This window comes from Protopterus annectens, chromosome 3.part1, assembly GCF_019279795.1.
Source record: "Protopterus annectens isolate FY-2018-M chromosome 3.part1, PAN1.0, whole genome shotgun sequence".
Lineage (NCBI taxonomy): Eukaryota > Metazoa > Chordata > Ceratodontiformes > Protopteridae > Protopterus > Protopterus annectens.
The window spans coordinates 1601128747-1601147643 of NC_056732.1; the positions used below are offsets into that span (position 1 = coordinate 1601128747).

At 37.8% G+C, this 18897-nt stretch overlaps 1 protein-coding gene across 2 annotated transcripts in view; it reads right to left on the reverse strand.

Moving 5' to 3' along the window:
- The window catches only part of FAM133B (family with sequence similarity 133 member B), a 677034-nt gene that overhangs the window by 600260 nt on the left and 57877 nt on the right, over positions 1 to 18897 (reverse strand). The window contains exon 1 of one of the 2 annotated variants that reach the window (XM_044067633.1): positions 5325 to 5825. The exons of the other annotated variant lie outside the window; for it this stretch is intronic. The gene's annotated coding sequence lies outside the window, so the exon portion shown is untranslated. Of the gene's footprint in view, positions 1 to 5324; positions 5826 to 18897 lie in introns of those variants that run through there. 2 annotated transcript variants of the gene reach the window in all.

Below are 18897 nucleotides of genomic sequence, written 5' to 3' on the forward strand. Positions count from 1 at the left end.
CCCACTCATCTCAAATTAAATCTAAAGGGCCCTTAACCTATATGTCTGTACAACAACTAAAAGGGTGAAAAACCTGTAGAGTCCTGCGGTACTTCCCTGTATGCAAATAACTGACGGGGCAAATACTTGTCCTACTCCCTTTGAACTGGTCTATAAATGCCCATAGCATATTCTTCAATGTAGAGTTTAACCTCTCCACAAGACCATTAGTCTGGGGATGGTAGGGGGTGGTCTTTAGATGTTTCACCCCACAATGCTTCCACAGACAAGTCAGCAGGTCTGACATGAAGTTGGCATCTCGGTCAATCAGTATTTCCCGTGGAAAACCTACTCTGCTGAAGATTTCTATCAAAGCATTTGCCACCTTCTCTGCCTCTATAGATGACATAGCCACTGCCTCAGGATATCTGGTAGCATATTCTACCACCACCAAGATGCATCTCTTTCCTACAGAACGTGGAGTACTTAGCGGTCCCACAATATTCAAGGCTACTCTCTGAAATGGGTTCTTCAATAATAGGCAAAGGCATTTAAGGAGGCTTAGTCTTCTTTACCAACTTTTTGGCACCGTTCACAAGTCCTACAATATCCTACCATATATCGCTCAATCCCAAGCCAATAGAAATTTTGCATAATTTGTCTCTTAGTACGTCTTATGCCTATATGACCTGAGAAAGGAATGTCATGCGCTATGGCTAAAAGTGGCAGATGGTAAGTACTAGGCAATACCAACTGCCGTAGCACTTCAACTTCTAGCCCACCTCAAGGAGTCCTTTGTTCCAGTATACAGACTCCTCTCTTCCTTGAGCCTCAGGTGCCTCTCCTCAGCCATCTCCCTCAAGCTTTGTAACGTAGAATCTATAAGTTGAGCCTGTCTCAAATCTACCTTCGTGACCTTCCCCAGCTCCCCTTTGGCAGGGAAGCCTAGTCACTTCACTGTGCCTCGCTGTCATTCTGGATACCACCACTCACCTCTATCCTCGCAGTCACCATGTCCAAGGGAACATCAGTACCCACCAGCGGCTGTGGCTCACATTCAGACTTGCTTCTTCCAGATACCACCTTCTCTGAACAGCCACCGCACAAGTCCCAGCTTCAGGTATGAGATCTTTCTGGGTCTCTGCCAGACTACTGGACCTACATGCCATGTACTGGACCTACATGCCTTTCTCCAAGCCTGTATGTGTCACTGCATGTACACAAGGTACTACATCATCGTCATTCCCTATCATTGCATCTGCAAGAATATCCTTGAACACATCTACTTGCTTGCTTCCTCTTCCACTCTCACAGTCAAGATGACCCTAGCTAAAAGTATTTGAAAGGGGGTCCTTCCCAACGGTCTGACTGGAGTGCATTGCCTAAGCAAGTACTGCTCCTCTCACTGCAGGCCTTCCCAATGGTTATTATCAGAAGGAGTGTTCCTCTCAGCAGTTACCAGTTTAGCATCTATTAAGACTGGATATAAATCTTGTTTATAATTTAGCACCCCAGTTGTTTCTAAACAACTTACCACTGGCAGTTTGTCATCACCACTTACCTCACCTCACCTTCTGTTTCTCACTTTGCCTCGATGAACATTTGACTGCCATGTGTCTCCGCCGGTTATGCTTGAAAAATCTAATCCCTAACCGTGCACATGGATTAGTAGTTTCCCCTGTTACTGGCGTACTCTGTTGGAGTGGTTTAGACTGCTCAAAAACCACTGTGCCAAAGGAAAAGGATCCACAAACGATCTCCACTCAGTAGTACTGTGATACTTCTTTAATAAAGTTCCACCTCAAACCGATAAAAACAATAAGAACACAGTAGAGTTGATAACACAATAGAGTTGAGTGCTTTCACCTAGTCCAAATACGAGGCTTCCTCAGAACTCTAAAACAATGTAATTAATCACCTTAAATAGCAACCTTTCTCCACCCAGCAGATTTTTTACAAACCTATACGACCCTGTTTTTACAGGTAAGACCTGGTCCACCAAATTAAAAACGTTAAAAATCCATGAATAATGTCTTTGACAGCCACAAAATACAAAATGCATATGTATAAATACATAAATATATAGTTTCTGTAGCAGAAAATAATCGACGATCATAATAATTACAATTCACTTTACAAATCATAATCTGGCAGCTCTTAGTTTTAAAACTGCCAATATTGATGTTGTCATTTAATCCCGGGGCTTTACCAGCATCTAGTTTAAGTTGCCAGAGCAACTCCCTGTATTCCAATTTAGATTCCCAACTACCACCCCGGGGGTCTGTGCAAACTTGCTCCAATACAAAAAACTTTATGTTCATGTTTTTACAATTTTGGGAGTGTTTATAAAAAGCATTGCTTTCCTTCCCTTTACTAACTTCATACATATGTTCATAAACCCTCCTATTTAAATGCCTTTCTGTTTTCCCTACGTAAAAACTTGAGCATTGCGTACACATACCCAAATAAACTACCCCCTTGGTCTTGCAATTAAAATATTGGGAAGATTGAATGTTAAATTTCCTAGACTGAATATACAAGGAGCCCTGATTAAACACGCAAGAACATTGATGGCATGCCCCACATTTGTAAGTGCCTTTCTTTTTCCTGGCCAGTCCACTAAACTTTCCTACCCCTTTCCATGCATTCCTTGAGATTCATGTCTCTCCTCCTAATAAAGTGTGGCTGATTAGGCAAGAAATCAGAAATTTCTTCATTTGCCTTTAAAACAGGCCAGTATTTAATAATAATCCTTTCTACTTCGGACGAAGTCCCTGAAAAAGTGTGCACAAAGGCACCTTCCTTGGAAACAGTTTTTGAAGAGCATTTGTCCAAATCACAAGTTCCACACCCTAATAAAGGGAAACATTTTTTGTTTTTGTTCACAATAACTTCCTTAGCTATGTTACCAATAAAATCCTCTGGGTAACCCCCTCTCTAAAAAAAAGAAATCCACTTCTTTCAAAAATTCATCCCTCATACTTGTCATTCTTGAAGCCCCTTTTTTGGTAAAAGGGATGTCCACTGTCAAACTGCAAATAAGTTTTTGAAAATGTCTTTTTCCTAAAAATTTTTGACTGAAAACAATTGTTCTCGTAGTCTTTGTATAATGTGACATCTAAGTAATCCAAACGGTCTTCTCTCACATTCATAGTAAATTTCAAAAATTCAGTGGATTCATTAATGTATTTAAAAAATTCTAATTTTTCTTTTGACCCTTTCCACAACAAGCAAATGTCATCTAAAAATCTAGTATACTTAGTGATGTGGTTTGTCCACTCCATTTGTAATATGAATTTTCTTTCCCAATAATATAATACACAATTGGCATATAAAGGGGCACAAGATGCCCCGATAGAAACACCCTTCTTTTGATGGTAATATTCTCCATTGAAATGTAAGAAATTGTTCCTGAGAACAGTTTCAATAAATTCAATTACTAAATTAATGGTGTTATTATCCAAACCAGATTCAGTAATGAGAATTTCAGAAAACCATTCCAGACCCTTCTCATGGGGAATACTCGGGAACAGTTCAATAACATCAATCGTAACCATGAGCGAATCCCTACTAAATATTTCTTTCCCTATTCCCTTCAAGAACTCTCATGAGTCCTTACAAATATGCTGTATTGAAGCTATAAAATCTTTAACCTTTGAGTCAACATAAATAGCCAAGGGTTCAGTAATACCCCCTGCACCTGCCACTATAAGTCTAAATTTAATATTATCAATCCCTTTATGTGTCTTCGGGATACCAAAAATTGTAGGTATTTTTGGTTTGTTAACATATAAAAAATTGTATAACGTTTCATTTATACTCCCTTGCATTAGGTGATCTAACAGATATTTAATCTTGGCATAAGCTATCGTGTCGGGAAAATGATTCATAATGGTCTGTATCTTGTAAAATATTGTGCATGTAAATGGATTTGCCAACGAAAGCGCTTACCAATAAAGGAGTTTAGTTCTACAAATCCGCTCTCTTTTTTGTTTTCACTAGTTTTGTTTTTTGTCAGTACGTATTGTGCATGTAAATACCATAATCACCAGTGTACATTAAAACCACACCACCCCCCTTGTCCAGTTTCATTACCCTACATTTTTGTTCGTTTAAATACGATAAAACTTTATCGGTTTCAGAAAAATTACCATTCTTAACTCCCTTGTAGTTAAGTTGCCTAATTTCCTTCTCAACCAGTTCCTCAAATATTTTCAAAAATGTATGGATAGGGGGGTTAAAAGTATTCGCCCTCGATAAATCCCGTTTGGGTTGTTCTTGACCTCTAAATATGTTGAAATTCAACCGTCTAACAAAAAGTTTGGAGGTCAACAATTGTGTTTACCAAAACCCCTGGGCATGAGGGAACAAAATGAAACCCTTTCGTGAACAACTTGAAATGTTCATCAGAAATATTAATGTCCGTGAAATTAAATATAATAAAATTCCCTTTTTTGCAAACTCTATTCTCGTGTTCCAATCCATCTCTTGTTTCATTCACAGCATACTCTTCAAACATCGGGTGAATTAGATTGTTTAATTCTGACCATAATTCCATCCCCTCCCTCTGAATCCCCCCCCCTCTCCCGATACTGAAAATCCTGGGTAGAGTGTTTCCTTTCCTTTTCAGCTAACCACCTTTCACTTCTTCTCAATGTAGGAGGTCCCCCAGAAGAATCATTTATATGCTCATTATTAGAATAACCATCATCTTTCCCATTAGTAAACACTTTATCTTTGTGGCTAAAAGAATAGCGTGTGTTAGTCAATGAATAAGCCCTTCCTTCCCGGTATTCTAACAGGTCTCTCTCTAATTTTTTAGACTGCTCCTATGGGTTCCCTTATTTCTACGTACAGCACTGGTTACCTTTTTCCTATGGAGTGGTGCTCTGCTTGCCAAACAGAGATCCCCTTTTCTCCCCAACTGCTAACCAAACTCTCATGTCATCAGACAAAGTACTGAGAGCTTGTTCCCTCACCAAAACATCTGCCCGTCCCTCAAAGGTGGTGACCCGACACCCAATCACCCATCTGCGAAAGTAAAGTCAGGAATATAATCACATACACTTTCATCTGCTTTGTGTCTGTGTTCACAAAACTTTTATCTATAAGCTTCAGGTATAAATTTGAAACAGTCAAGCAAGCAATATTTTACTTTTTCATAATTCAATCTACATAATTTAACTTTGCTACAGCTGAGGCAGCTTTACCACGCAGTAAGGGAGTCAGGAACAGAACCCAGAGCTCATGGTCAACATCATATTATCTACATACCCTCTCAACGATATTAATAAAAGTATGAAAGTCATCCCAAACCCTGTACTGAAAAAAAAAAGTCTACTGACCTTTTCAGCTTCTGGGGTCTGATTATTCCTTTCCGTATTATATCCATGATCCTCTCAAAGGGTTTGAAGCTCCATTTCATGATGGTGCTGTCTCTTGTCCTCAGCTTCTAAACACCTCAGCCTCGCTGCTGATTCCAGTTCAACATGTTTGGTTTCCAATTCGAGCAGACGCTGGCTTTCTTCACCCTTCAGACATCGGGCTTCCAGGCACAGTCTCTCTCCTGATTCCAGTTCAAAATGTTTGGCCTCCAGTTCCAATTTCCTTAACTCCAGTCAGATTTCTCAGGTCCTTTGAAAAAAATGTGGACTGTCCCGTCTCAGCAGGCTGTACATCACCAACATTAAACTGGGTATAGACTGGTCTGAGCTGTGGCTGCAACCAAGGCTGAAATAATTGTTTCCTTGGTCTGGCTGGCATGCACCAATCATCTGGTTTCACACTCCTTAGCCAAATGGCTTGCTAAAGGTCTTCTGCCGACATCATTGCCTGCTATCTCTGACTAACTAAAGAAAATAAATTAAAAAAAGTAGTGAATTGAAATTCTAAATGTTTACCTTGTGGCCATCAAGAGTGCATGCCTTAATGACAACTACCCACGGAGTACTGAAATCCAATTAAAAATCTCACAGTGCTGGCACCAATTAATGTGACGCCTGGCTATATTCCACCAGACTGACAACAATTAAAATGACGTCCCTTACTATCCTGGGTCAGTAACTAAGGAAAATCAATCCTCACTACTGACTCCAACATGAGACTGTCACTTAAACAGAAGTAATATTTCACGATTTTCCCCTAAGAGCACAAAAGGAACACGCTCTATTTTCTGGGACTGGACTATATATCGCTGTCCACCCAAATGTATTTTCTTATTACACACTTCAGAGCAAAGTGACCCAGTTTAAGATCTTTGACACAAGCACACACTCAAAGTAAATTCAAATCTCACACATCCAAACACTTCTGGGAAAGCCTGACAGATTTCCAGCTGTGTTTCTTCCCCAAAATAATACAGTAACTCTGACATCAAACAGAGGGTCTTCATGCCTTTCTAAAGGGGTGTCCAATTATGAAAATTAATTATCAAAATAAATGATAGCTATGACCAGAACAGCCAGGCCCTCAAGGTGACCTGGGGAGTATCAAACAGACAGAACTCTCTCTAAAGAAAAGCACTCGTTTCCAACCGCAATGTAAAGCAATTAAAAACATTTAAGTAAAAGGATTACAAGATTGTAAATTAGTAACTCAAAAAAAAAAAAAAAAAAAAAAAACACCCCAGAATTCAATCACCACAAATGTAAAATCAAACTGCAGGGTAGGAGTCCATTATTCTAGAAAAACTATCTTAATACCTAACCTTTCCTGAGTTTAACTAAAGAATGCTGTCCCTGACCTACTCTAAGATATAATAGCAAGGCCAAGACAAGCTTACAGTTTTCTTGGCGAGTTCTCTTTTCTTGGTGTTCACTGACTGCTCAGTACTTGACAAACTGCAGTCTCAACTGTCAAATTTCAAAATATAAACAGTCAGCTGTTTAAAAAAATTGTCAATCAGCTGTTTAAATAATCTTTTAGCAACTAGGAACATTCTAATGACATCAATCGCCATTCAGCTGATTCTCCACAGTTTATATTTTAGAATGTCCCTCTCAAGCATGCACAGTTAGAAATGTATCAAAGTAGTGAGTTTCTTTAAACATTCTGTTTAAACAGGGAAACATTTCAGAACATACTTACATTTTCACAATTAGGCATGCTAGCATACAATTCAAATTAATCTGAGAATATGCACAAATCTCCTGCCAGACATACTAACACAGATAACAGTATTTTCAGTTTCTTTACACCCTCTTCTCTGTTTTTATTATTATTATACATCTTCCCACTTTATCAGGTTCAGTCCTGTCCATACAGTTACTTAAAAAAATTCAGTAACTCCCTTTTTCATTCAGCAGGAAAGAACACAATTTCCACAAAAGAAGCTAATTTAATATAAGTGAGTGAATCAATTAAGAAAAACTTTAAAAAGTCCTTCATGCCCATATTATTTCACTCACCTTCCACTCCCACTGCTTACACCTTTAAAATTCTAACCCTCAATACAATACCTCATTTTACTATATTCCCATAATCTACTTACTCTACATACATCATATTTCTACCAACCCTGCACATTTTTACCCAGTGTTAGCAACCAAAACTGCATAACCCTAACATTAGCAGTACCCACACCTCTTCTTTACCCTTCAACCCTGCACCACCCACTTTGTCCTTTATCTGTGCCATTACTGCAGTAACTATCATAGCAAACAAAACTATCTTCACTGGACAACCTTGCTACACCACCCCTAGATGTCTTTACCTGTTTAATCTTTCCAAGATGCATTCAACCCATGTATTTCAATACACATCTTGCAAAAATTTAAACCACTTTCCTCCCAGTCCCACATGCCTGAAGATTCTGCCACATCTGGCTATGCTGCACACTACCCAAAACTATCGTATCACGTTACAACTCTAGATTCAAATTCTCCAATGCTATCTTTATACCATCCACTACTTCCTTAACAATTGCTGCTTGTTCTACCTCCTTTTACTTTGATTCCATACACTCCTTGAAGTGCATCTCACATAAAATATTACAAAAAAATTGAAGCCGTTATTTTACTATCCACTTTACACAGTGGTTTTTCTCTTGACCAAAGCACGAGTATGTCAAAGATGATTGCGGGAGGAGGCAGAGAGAGAGTGACAGCACTAGATGGAAAGTGACTGGAATGGAGAGGGTGCAACCAGTCTATCCTAATGCCTGCTTACCAAAAATGAACCTTTTTTCTCCTATCACAGACTTTATGCAAATAAATAAAACATACCACTTAAGATGCACCCAACTGTAGTCAGTACCTCCGCAACACTACAGTGACATTCCTCAAGCTGTAACATTTTACAGTGGAAGACATAACAAACGATTTCTGAAATATGCCCTTTGGACGTTTGACCAAGTAATTCTACTTTTATAGTAGAAGAAAGCTACATTGAAAAGGGTTTGATTATTCTAGTAGTCATGCATGGAGATGCAGCAGTAATACCCAGCTGAAACTTTATCTCTGATACTTAGGGACCATTCAGCACACCTGCTTAGTATGCTAGAAACACTAAAAACATGAAAGATATAAATGTTCACACAACATACAATACCAGTCCATTATCTATTTAGTTCGTCACACGGACAAAGGGAAATATCGGAGGACAGGAGGGTAGTCATGCAAGACGAGTTATCCAGCAACAGTGTACGACATTAGAAAAGTGGTGGATCTATAAAACTATTGTTGAAATTTAATCTGAAACAGAGGAAACCCATCCAGAAGTTACACTACAAGGCAGGATTCGGTGTGGTAAGGGACATGCAGTTCAGTGGCCACACAAGACCACATGTCAAATAGGATGCACATATGCCTAAAGGCATTGAACTGTGCTACATAAGTAGTACACTTGCCAGTGAATGGAGTTGTTCTACCAGAAGCACAATTATTACACCTGCAACATATTCTGGTGGTACTTTTAAACAGAAACCAAAAAAAATCACTGCTGGATAAGTACGACATTCAGAAATGTGAGAATATCCTCCACTGCACTACAGGGCTGTCAATTAGTCTTTTAGCATGGAACCCTACAGATAGGAGCAGAACCACTGTGTATGCTAAAGTTTTCTTTATAACTCAACCTATCTCAAGACACCATACACATTTCTGTCCTCCAGAAACCACAGCAGGGACCCCAATGCAAACTGAAATTATACAGCCAAAATATGAAACCCTTTACTTCTATTCAGTATTTTAGACAGTTAAGGACAACGCTCTGTACTGTAACTTACAAGAGGAATTCGAATAAAAAAACTGTATGTAGTTAATGAACCATGAGGAAAAGACCCCTGCACACAAATCCACAAAGAAGAAATCCCACTTTACCCTACAAAAAAGCCTTTTTGGTGTCAAAAGACAACAGACCTCACTGGTTATAGGCTTTCTACAGAGGGCAGTACTTGGAACACTACACACAATTATGAAGACTGCCTTCCTTTGTCAAATCCAATTTGGCTCCTGCACAGCAGGGACAGCCACATGTCATCTGTTTGTCACGTACTTCAGTTAGGAATGTTTGTTTTGTTACTTAAATGTGAACTAAGAACATCTCAAAGGGGTTTTGACCAGATTTCAAAACAGTCCATGTTGCTTCAAGCTTCCTGGGTGCACACCTCTCACACACAAGTTTTGTAGTAGGAGACAACTTTATGTTAAACACGTTTATGCCAAAAATGGTTATGTTATACAGACCTGGCACTTTGTCAGAGCAAGAGAGTTACAGCTGCTTTTACCTCTTCCACCCAAATGAACGATTTCAAAAACTACCCCCTGCATCTAAATCTTTCCAGCGCAACTAACATTAAATATACCTTGACAGAGAAAGAATCCTTAAATGTCAGAGAACATCATAAAGTGTTGGGAAGTGATGCATGAAAAACTTTCATCGCCTATTTGGAGCTCACAAACTGTTCATCTGCATCACAGATTCATCTATAGCATCCTTCCACCCCATTAGAACAGTCGATTCTGCAGCATCCCAGAAAACATCATCTTCGGGGGGGCAGAGCCAAGATGGCAAACTGAGAGCAGTGAATTTTGAGAGCTCCATAAACTAGTATAATATAGGAAAATGTTATTATTTTCAAGTTTAAGACATCAGAAATCTATAAATAAACTACTAAACTACATAAATATCAATCTTGGTGGAGATGTACAAAAATTTTCCTGTCAAGTAACTAGGAGATATATTGAGTCACTGAATATGAACAAAAAGGAATTATCATCCAGATGCTGCTTTGAAAATAGAACTAAAATTGATGACATCTACCTATCTTTGAAGATAGATGGTTTTAAAAATGACTTAGAAAATCTCAAATTCTCAAAAATAGACCGATAACTATTTACAGCAACACCATACAAAAATAACAAATACAGAGACTTCTCTAAATGACATTGAATGGAGACTCAGAGAAAGAATTCCAAAAAGAATTTCTGCTTAAACAGAATACATGGCTGCTTAACAAAATAGATGACTTAGAAAACAGGGAAAGGAGAAACAACATAAGGATCTTTGGTCTGCCTGAAAACACTATAGGAAAGATATTATTTCATTCTTAACCTGGACTCCTGAATTTTTAGACTTGAAAGAGGGACTTTCATTTGGAATTGAAAGGACGCATAGAGCACTGAAAAAAACTGCTTCTAACTCAACAAAACAAATACTCCACCTTTCTTTCATTTCTGGACAATGAACTAATATTAAAATCTGCTTGGAGAAAATCACCATTAAAATACAATCAAAGCCTGATAAGGTTTGACGATGATTATTCTTCCAGAATACTGGAAAAAAGAAAAGAAGTCTGGCTAATAAAACTGTTGAAAAAAAAAAACAACATTAAAGCACAACTGGTCTTTCCGTCCAAGATAAAAATACTTTTTGCCAATGAGATGAGAACCGTTAATGACTTAGAAGAATCTGTTATATTCATCAAAACAACAACATAGTGTCTATCCCAGAAGAAATGGAATGGATGGCCCCTACTCTTAAAGGAATAAAAGAAACAAATCCTTGTACTGATGCTAGAAAGAAGAAACAAAAAAACTGATTCCAAGATAGCGGTCCCAAAAAAAAAAAAAACAACATTTCTCAAAGTATCAACTGATATGGTATATCACTTGTCATCTGTTTTTATTTTTAAAAAGGAGGGTTTCTTAACTGAGAAACAGTAATGATATGTTCAAAGAGTCCAATAATTCTCAACAAAGGTAGGTCAAGATGGGTTACTATTTACATTATATACAAGCCAAACAAAGCAACATAAAATACAAACATAGAAGTTTCTATTCCCCTACTTGAACTCAATGAATACTCATCTTGTTCATTTTTCACTGATTTGACTTATAATAATTTAAGTAATTAACTAATTCAGCAAGGTACCAATTCACCAAGAGTTCAGACTCAAATGTAACAAACTAACATCATATATAATAATAGCAGTTAACAGTAGTGTTTTGAAAGAAAATGCTGTCATGGAGACTAATGCCTTCTTCAGTTAAAGTATGACTTAGAAATGTCATGTATATCCTGGTTAAATAATAGTAGCAAGCTCTTAGTATAAATGTCAGCATTAATCTGTCAAAACATAGTTAATATCAATTATTGCAGGTATCACAGCTACAAGTGCTGTTTGATCAATCCTGATACGGTGTGCGTGGATGCAGCCATGTCTGGCTGCTGTTGTATGTTGCCATTTTCATCTCCGGGAAGCTGTGGGTTGTGGCTTGTGATCGAGGTTTCCTGATGCTTGTGTATTAGGAAGACACATTTGGTGTTTTAGCCTGGATCCAAGGGAAGGGGGTGGATAAAACTGTGATTTGGGATATTTTGGCAGAGAATAGTTTTTGCTTAAACATCTGCTGAGTGAAAGGTGGGAAGGCTGGAAGAATGTGTCATCTCTTGTTGAGGCAGCTTGTTGGGAGTTTTTTTTTTTGATCCGTTTGCTCTCCGTTCTTTTCCTGGCTGCTGCCTCGCTAAACGTGAAGGAATTTAGGCTTGAAGTTGCAGTGAAGTGAAACTTTGCTTCAGGTGCATCACGAGCCTCTGATATGCAGTACACAGACACACTAACAGAAACAGACACTCCCAGGTTGCTATGGTAGCAGAGACAGAGGGACAATAATGCTTAACGGCTCTGAGGAGCCTCCGAAATGATTCTCAGCAATGAAGATTTTGGTTTTAGAAAAAAATATATAATAAAAGGGCTGTTTTAAACCACATGTAGACATATTGATGGTCTCACAACACTTCGTTTAGCTCATTACGTTGATTCTTGATTAAAAAAATAATAATAAGCTTAATTTTATATTTAAAATGTATTTTGCTCCAAACACATTAAGGACTTACATAAGAGTGGACATCTGAGTTATTGTGAAAGACTATGAGCATTTGTTCTTGTGCAGTACCCTTTGCAGTGGCACGTGAGCTTGCTCGGACATGTTGGGCATATGGGGATAGCTGATTCTAGGGGTGTATGGGGCTGCCGGGAAGTGCTAGAGAGAGTCAATTAGATTTCCTTCGTGGAAATATCTGTGGGAATGGAAGTTGTGTTGAGTGGTTCACTGGCAGAGTGGCCACTGCATGGAACAGGCTGGTAAAAATGGAACAGGAGAAATATTGGTTTGGATATTTTAAGAACAGCCTGGAAACAAACCACATGAACTAGTGAATGGTATCCTGGCAAAACTGGATGGGTATTGTTGTCCGTGCTTGAAGAACTGATATGTGTGTATGTAAGGATGGAAATATACTTATAACAAATAAGAAACTAGAAAGGTCTCATAATTTAAAGTTTATGGACTATATAAACATGCTTGGAAGGAGCTAAGAATAAACATTATAGATTGTGGTCTCTAACTAAGCAACAGCCAAAAAAAAAAGTTATGTAATGTAGGATTTTAGTAAATCTAGGCATAAAATATATAGTCATATAAGATGAAGCAGTCTGATGAATTTGGGTATTAAAGACAGGATTTAATAACATGTGCTTGTGTACAGCAACACTACTGTCTTAACTTGTCATAAATGACATACACTACATTGAACATCAAGGAGAAGCATGATGATTTTCTTATACAAGTAAATATGCATAACAAGTCATATAATTGCTTTAACTTGAATTGTGGTTTGTAACCCATCTTGACCATACATAATGCTCAAGCTATTAACCAAGGTAATCAATATGTTTTATACATGACATCAAACTGACAAAGTTGTTCAAGGGAAACAACAGAAGCCTGAACTAGGAATGTCACAGAATGTAACAATCACAATCTGAACAAATAGTATTAAATTGACAATAATCACTAAGTTTAACCTTTGCTGATTATACAAAATACAATGTTGCCATTTAAATCTAAAAACTTTCAGTTTATGCCATAAAATGGCAGAGTCATTAATCACAATAAGTGAATTTGTTTTTAACCTATAATTTTACTCCTTTAATAATACGAAATGACAGATATGAAAATTCTTATGTGTAGGAAATGGGGGGGTGCACTGATAATTAAAATGTACTAACTTTCATCAATGTTCACATTAAACAAACTTGATGCTTTAAGTAAGTTAGCAACAAAGTGACTACTTAAATGCTGGCAAACAGTGAAATATAAATTCTGATATATCCAGTAAAATACACTGTACTATAAACATTAGGTCTAATTATTATAACCATTTATATTAAGTAATAAGTTCTGAAAGACTTCATTAATAAGGGTGAATGTTAAATAACTGTGAGCTATAATCTTTTACTGAGGTTTTATGTATGATACATCCTACTTTACTATGATTAAATTGCTTGTCATCTATATTTCATGTAAATATTAACTGCTTATACAATAAGTAGCCATTTATATTGTATTAGAATTCTGTCTAATCTACAATAGTACTAGATCTGTTAAAAATAACAAATATTGCTTATTCCCATTACAAACATTCTGCATATGATAATTCAATTTATGGAGCTCAGATGTTCTGGATTGTCAAGGTACGAGTGATTATCTGATGGACTTTCAGATTAGGAATGATTTTCATTCCATGGCTAGTGCGGATCTTAGTTTTAACATTTATTCATTTAAATTTATTATTTCACAAAAACATTTTTAGTATGCCTGACCAAAACATTACTTTACTGGTAAACACTCAAAGTATAAAACTGATAACTATAAAGTATATGACCTTTTAAAGGAAATTATCAGAAGAAAATGTTTAATAGTCATAATAAAAAATACATAGTCTAAATACCAATGACTTAAACAATCCTAGCAAGAGATCAAATCTACTGAAATATTTAAAACTGAACAAAGCACAAATTGTCTTCCTTCAAGAAACTCATTTCAAAACAAATGACCATTACAAATGGAATCCTAAGGAATAAATGATATTGGTGCAATCCACTTACAAGGACAAAGACAAAAGGGGTAACAATTTTCAGGAAAACAAATGTGATTATCTTCATACTTATGATTTCTGGGTTAAAGAAGGCCTTATGGCATTAGTAATAGTTAAATATAACAACAACAGAATATGGACCCTAGCCAATCTATACTGGTTCCCAGGCAGTGGAACAGGAACTGTTAAACACTTCGATTCCATTTCCAGTAATTATAAAGAAAACCTAATATTAGGAGGAGATTTTAACTGTATATTTGATATTTCTGAAACTACAAATAAGAGACCGCTGTGTACATCTGCTGTATGAAAAGCTTTAAACAAGTGGGTAGAATCATTTCATCTTGTAGATACTTTCAAATTCAAAAAAGATAAATCTTTGTTGTTTTCCTATCAAGATCAAAGATTTGGTACCCAAACTAGAATAGATAAAATATTTGCTGCCCATGACTTGCACTCTAAAATCTTTAATTTCTCAATCACTCCCTGCCCCTTTTCAGACCACAATTCATCAATACTAAAACTTCAAAATGGACACAAACTATTAATCTTTAACTCCAGAATTCCAACATATATAACTAAAATTTAAGAGTTCAAACCCTGGTTATTATCTGAATTACAGTTCTTCTTAGATATTATACCACAGACATAAATAAAATAATGATATGGGACTCATTAAAAGCTTATATATGGTAAAACCCTAACTTGGCATAGAGAATGGGATTATGAATTATTAGACTTACAAACCAAACTTTTGTCAATAAAAGCTGAAAAAAAATCAAAATCATTTGGAGATGAAAAAGAAAAGTATTAAACAATGAATAACACAAAATTCTAACACATAAAACTAGTTTAGTTTTAGAAAAACTAAAAATTAAATACATTGGCCACTTCTCCCAAATTTCTACATAATTTATCCACAAGAATCAAAACACAATGAAAAGCTAATAACACTAAAAGTAACTTCCATGAAAAGAAAGGGAAAAATGTGTCGGATATAGGTGACATTCTTGATGCCTACAGAAATCATTACATGGAACATTTCCAAAAATAAAATATACATACTGATCAATTAAATCTAGATGAAAAATATTCCAATATAAAAAAATACCAGAAAAATTAAAACTAGATCTGCAAACACCCATATCCTACAAATAAATTACAGATGTAATAAAAGAGGGTAAAAATAAAAGCTCCAGGTATAGATTGCATAATTATGGAAATATATAAACTTTTTCCTTCAAAGATACTATCCCTCTTCCATAAAACTCTATTAGAAATTAATTCATAAGCTTTAATACCAGCCTCTTGGAGATATTCCTTAAATCACACCAATCCTAAAGGAAAACAAATCCCCAAACCTCTGTACCTCATATAGGCCTATATCATTATTAAATAAATGACCAAGATATTCCCAACAATATTAACTAACAGAATGAAAATACCACTATCCAAAACAATAATTACCAAACTGGATTTATATATCATAGAGACACAGACGACAAATATAAAAGGATAATTTCTAATAGATTATTAAGAAAATAAAGAAACAGTCATAACTGGCTTAGACATAGAGAAAGCCTTTGATTTCCTAAATTGGGACTATTTATTCAAAATCCTAATGCTATTTACATTTCCTGCATCCTTTGTTCATCTCCTAAAGAACAAAATTATATATATATATATATATATATATATATATATATATATATATATATATATATATATATTATATACATACATACACAAATAAGTTTGCGTATGTCAAGTTGTGTCCTTTTACCTCTGAATCTATACATACAACAAAAGGCACTAAACAAGGATGTCCCATGTCACCGATTCTATTTGCTCTGGCTATTGAAATATTGGCAGATTCAATTCGTAACAATATAAAAATCAAAGGAATAGATGTTTATGAACAATACAATTCTAAAGTAATGCTATTTGCTGATGACATATTTCTAAAATTATCTAATACAAAAGAGACATTATAAGAATTAGATAAATTTGGCACCCCAACTAGAATAGATAAAATATTTGCTGCCCACGACTTGCACTCTAAAATCTTTAGAGACTTCAGGACTCCATTTCAATAAATCAAAATCAATTTTTTTATTTTTAAATAAAAAACAAGAACTGCAGACTAAGGAGGACCACATCACAGGGAAACAAGAATCAATCTTAAAATATCTAGGAATTGAGTTATGCAAGGATAATAACGAATTAGCCTCAAAAAACTACAATATCATTAAAACAATTAAAATCTCTGTGGAAAAATGGAACAAAGATTAACATCTGAAGATGACTACAAGTTAATAAAAATGGTTTAACGGCTAAAAATTTCTGCCGCTACTTCGGGATTGAGAGACCACTCGTGGGGCAAGAGAATGCATCTGCTTAGCTTATCCGCAATCATGTTGGAGCTCCCCGGGATATTCATTACTATCAGAAAATGGTTGGAATCTATCATCCATTGCCAAATTCTCATGGCCTCTCGACACAGGAGGTAGGATTTGGTTCCTCCTTGGTTAACATACCGGACTACTGACATATTGTCCGATTGAACTGCAATCGTTCCAGAGGGGAGGACCAGATGGAATGTTTGCAATGCTAACAGCACTGCTCTCAGTTCCAGAATGCTGATGTACAAGTCGGCCTCCAGAGTGGGACCATGTGCCTTGGACCATCTTCCCCTGGAAATGGCTCCCCTACCCTATCAGGGAAGCATCCGTGGTCACAATGGCCTTGGGCTGAGGGGGCTGGAATGGGCAGCTCCAAAGCTCTGTGTCTTGCCTCATCCACCAAAGAAGGTTCTGTTTGCAACAGTTGTTTATCCAGATCTGAAGGCATAGGGGGTGATGATTCGGGAACCACCGAGAGAGAAAAAGCCAATGGAGGATTCGCATATGCAGTTTCACAAGAGGCACTATTGGTATGGAGGCTGCTATGGATCCTAGAACCTGAAGAACTTCTCTCGCCGAGACTTTTTTGACAGAGTATCACCCAGAGCTGAAGCCTCAACCTCTGGAGTCTGTGAGCTGGGAGTGACACAAGACAGGATCGAGTGTCGAAGACTGCCCCGATGAATTCTATCTGTTGGGCTGGAGCAAGGTTGGAGTTCTCCCAGTGCCCAGTTAATTCCCAAAATTTCTGCCAGAGAAAGGGAGTATTGCAGGGCTAGCAGAAGAAGGAGCCAATCGTCCAAATATGGAAACACCCAGAATCCTTGCAGTCTCAAGTGAGCTGTGGCCACTGCCATACACTTTCTGAACACTCTGGGGGCTGCAGAGAGACCAAACAGCAGGGTGCGAAACTGGTAACAATTGGCTCCTAGCTGGAAGTGAAGCAGACTCCTGGAGCATTTGATCATTTTGATGTGATAATATGCATCACAGAGATCTATCGAGCACATCCAATCGCCCTTCCTGAGAAAGGGGAGGAGGGACTGAACCGTGACCATCTGGAATTTGGTTTGGGCAACAAGTTTGTTTAAACTGCTCAGATCCAGAATGGGTCTACAGTCCCCTGGCTTGTTTTGGCACCAAAAAGAATCTGGAGTAAAATCCAAATCCTCATTGGTCTGATGGGACTAGTTGGATGGCTCTTTTTCAATACAGCTTTCTTACTTCTGAAGCTGCTTCTTCCCTCTGACTGCTTTGAACGTCGGGAAGGTTTGTTGGAAGCTTTGGATAAGATATGAGGGGAATGGTGTAACCTCTGGTAATGATGTCCTGCACCCAACGATCAGTGGTGAGAGACAGCCAGGCAGGGAAACGACCCCAGACTGCTTCCAGGGGCAAGCAATCAAGCCACTCTTCAGAAGCGCTGAGAACGCTGTCCAGAGGAGAAGTCTCTGGAGCCTTGGTTGTGTGGACCCCCTCTGCCTCTAAAGCATCAGAGGGGAATCACCATGTGTGGCACGGAAAGGACCCCGAGATTATTTGTGTCACATCTTCCCACTCCTCTGGATCCTGGACCGAGTTCCACTGTGGCGACCCCTAACCGGGAAAAGCTGAAAGTCATTACTAATTCAGGGACCATATGGCAAAGGTCGCTGAAGCAAAAACGGCTTCCCCAATCTGTCCACGGCCTGGGACACACTGCTGGGCAGGTGGACAGTAGGACTCTCTTCAGCTACGTCCTTTTTAGTGGGTGCTGCGACCGCAATAGCATCGACTGCTAAATCTCTAGACCAATGTGGGTGTTCCTAGAGTGGGGAAAGAATTTTGTCAGGTCTCTGAGGGATCACCTCAACAGAGTCAGGGTTCTTCCCGACATGCTGCTCTACGAGCTGGACTAGCTCGTCTGCAGGCGGGGTCACCCAAGAGGTAGAGGTCTGGGCGTGGAAAGCCTGCAGGAACACAGACTCCTCAGAAGAAGGATTAGTGGGCTTCCAGTCACCCCTCTGATTCAACATTTCAAGGATGTCTCCAAAGGAGACAACAGGAGGTGACTGTGGAGACCCTTCATTATCACTGAAATCCGTGTCCTCTGCAAGAGACTCCTCAGGTGAGTCTATGTGGTTCCTCCTGCACAATC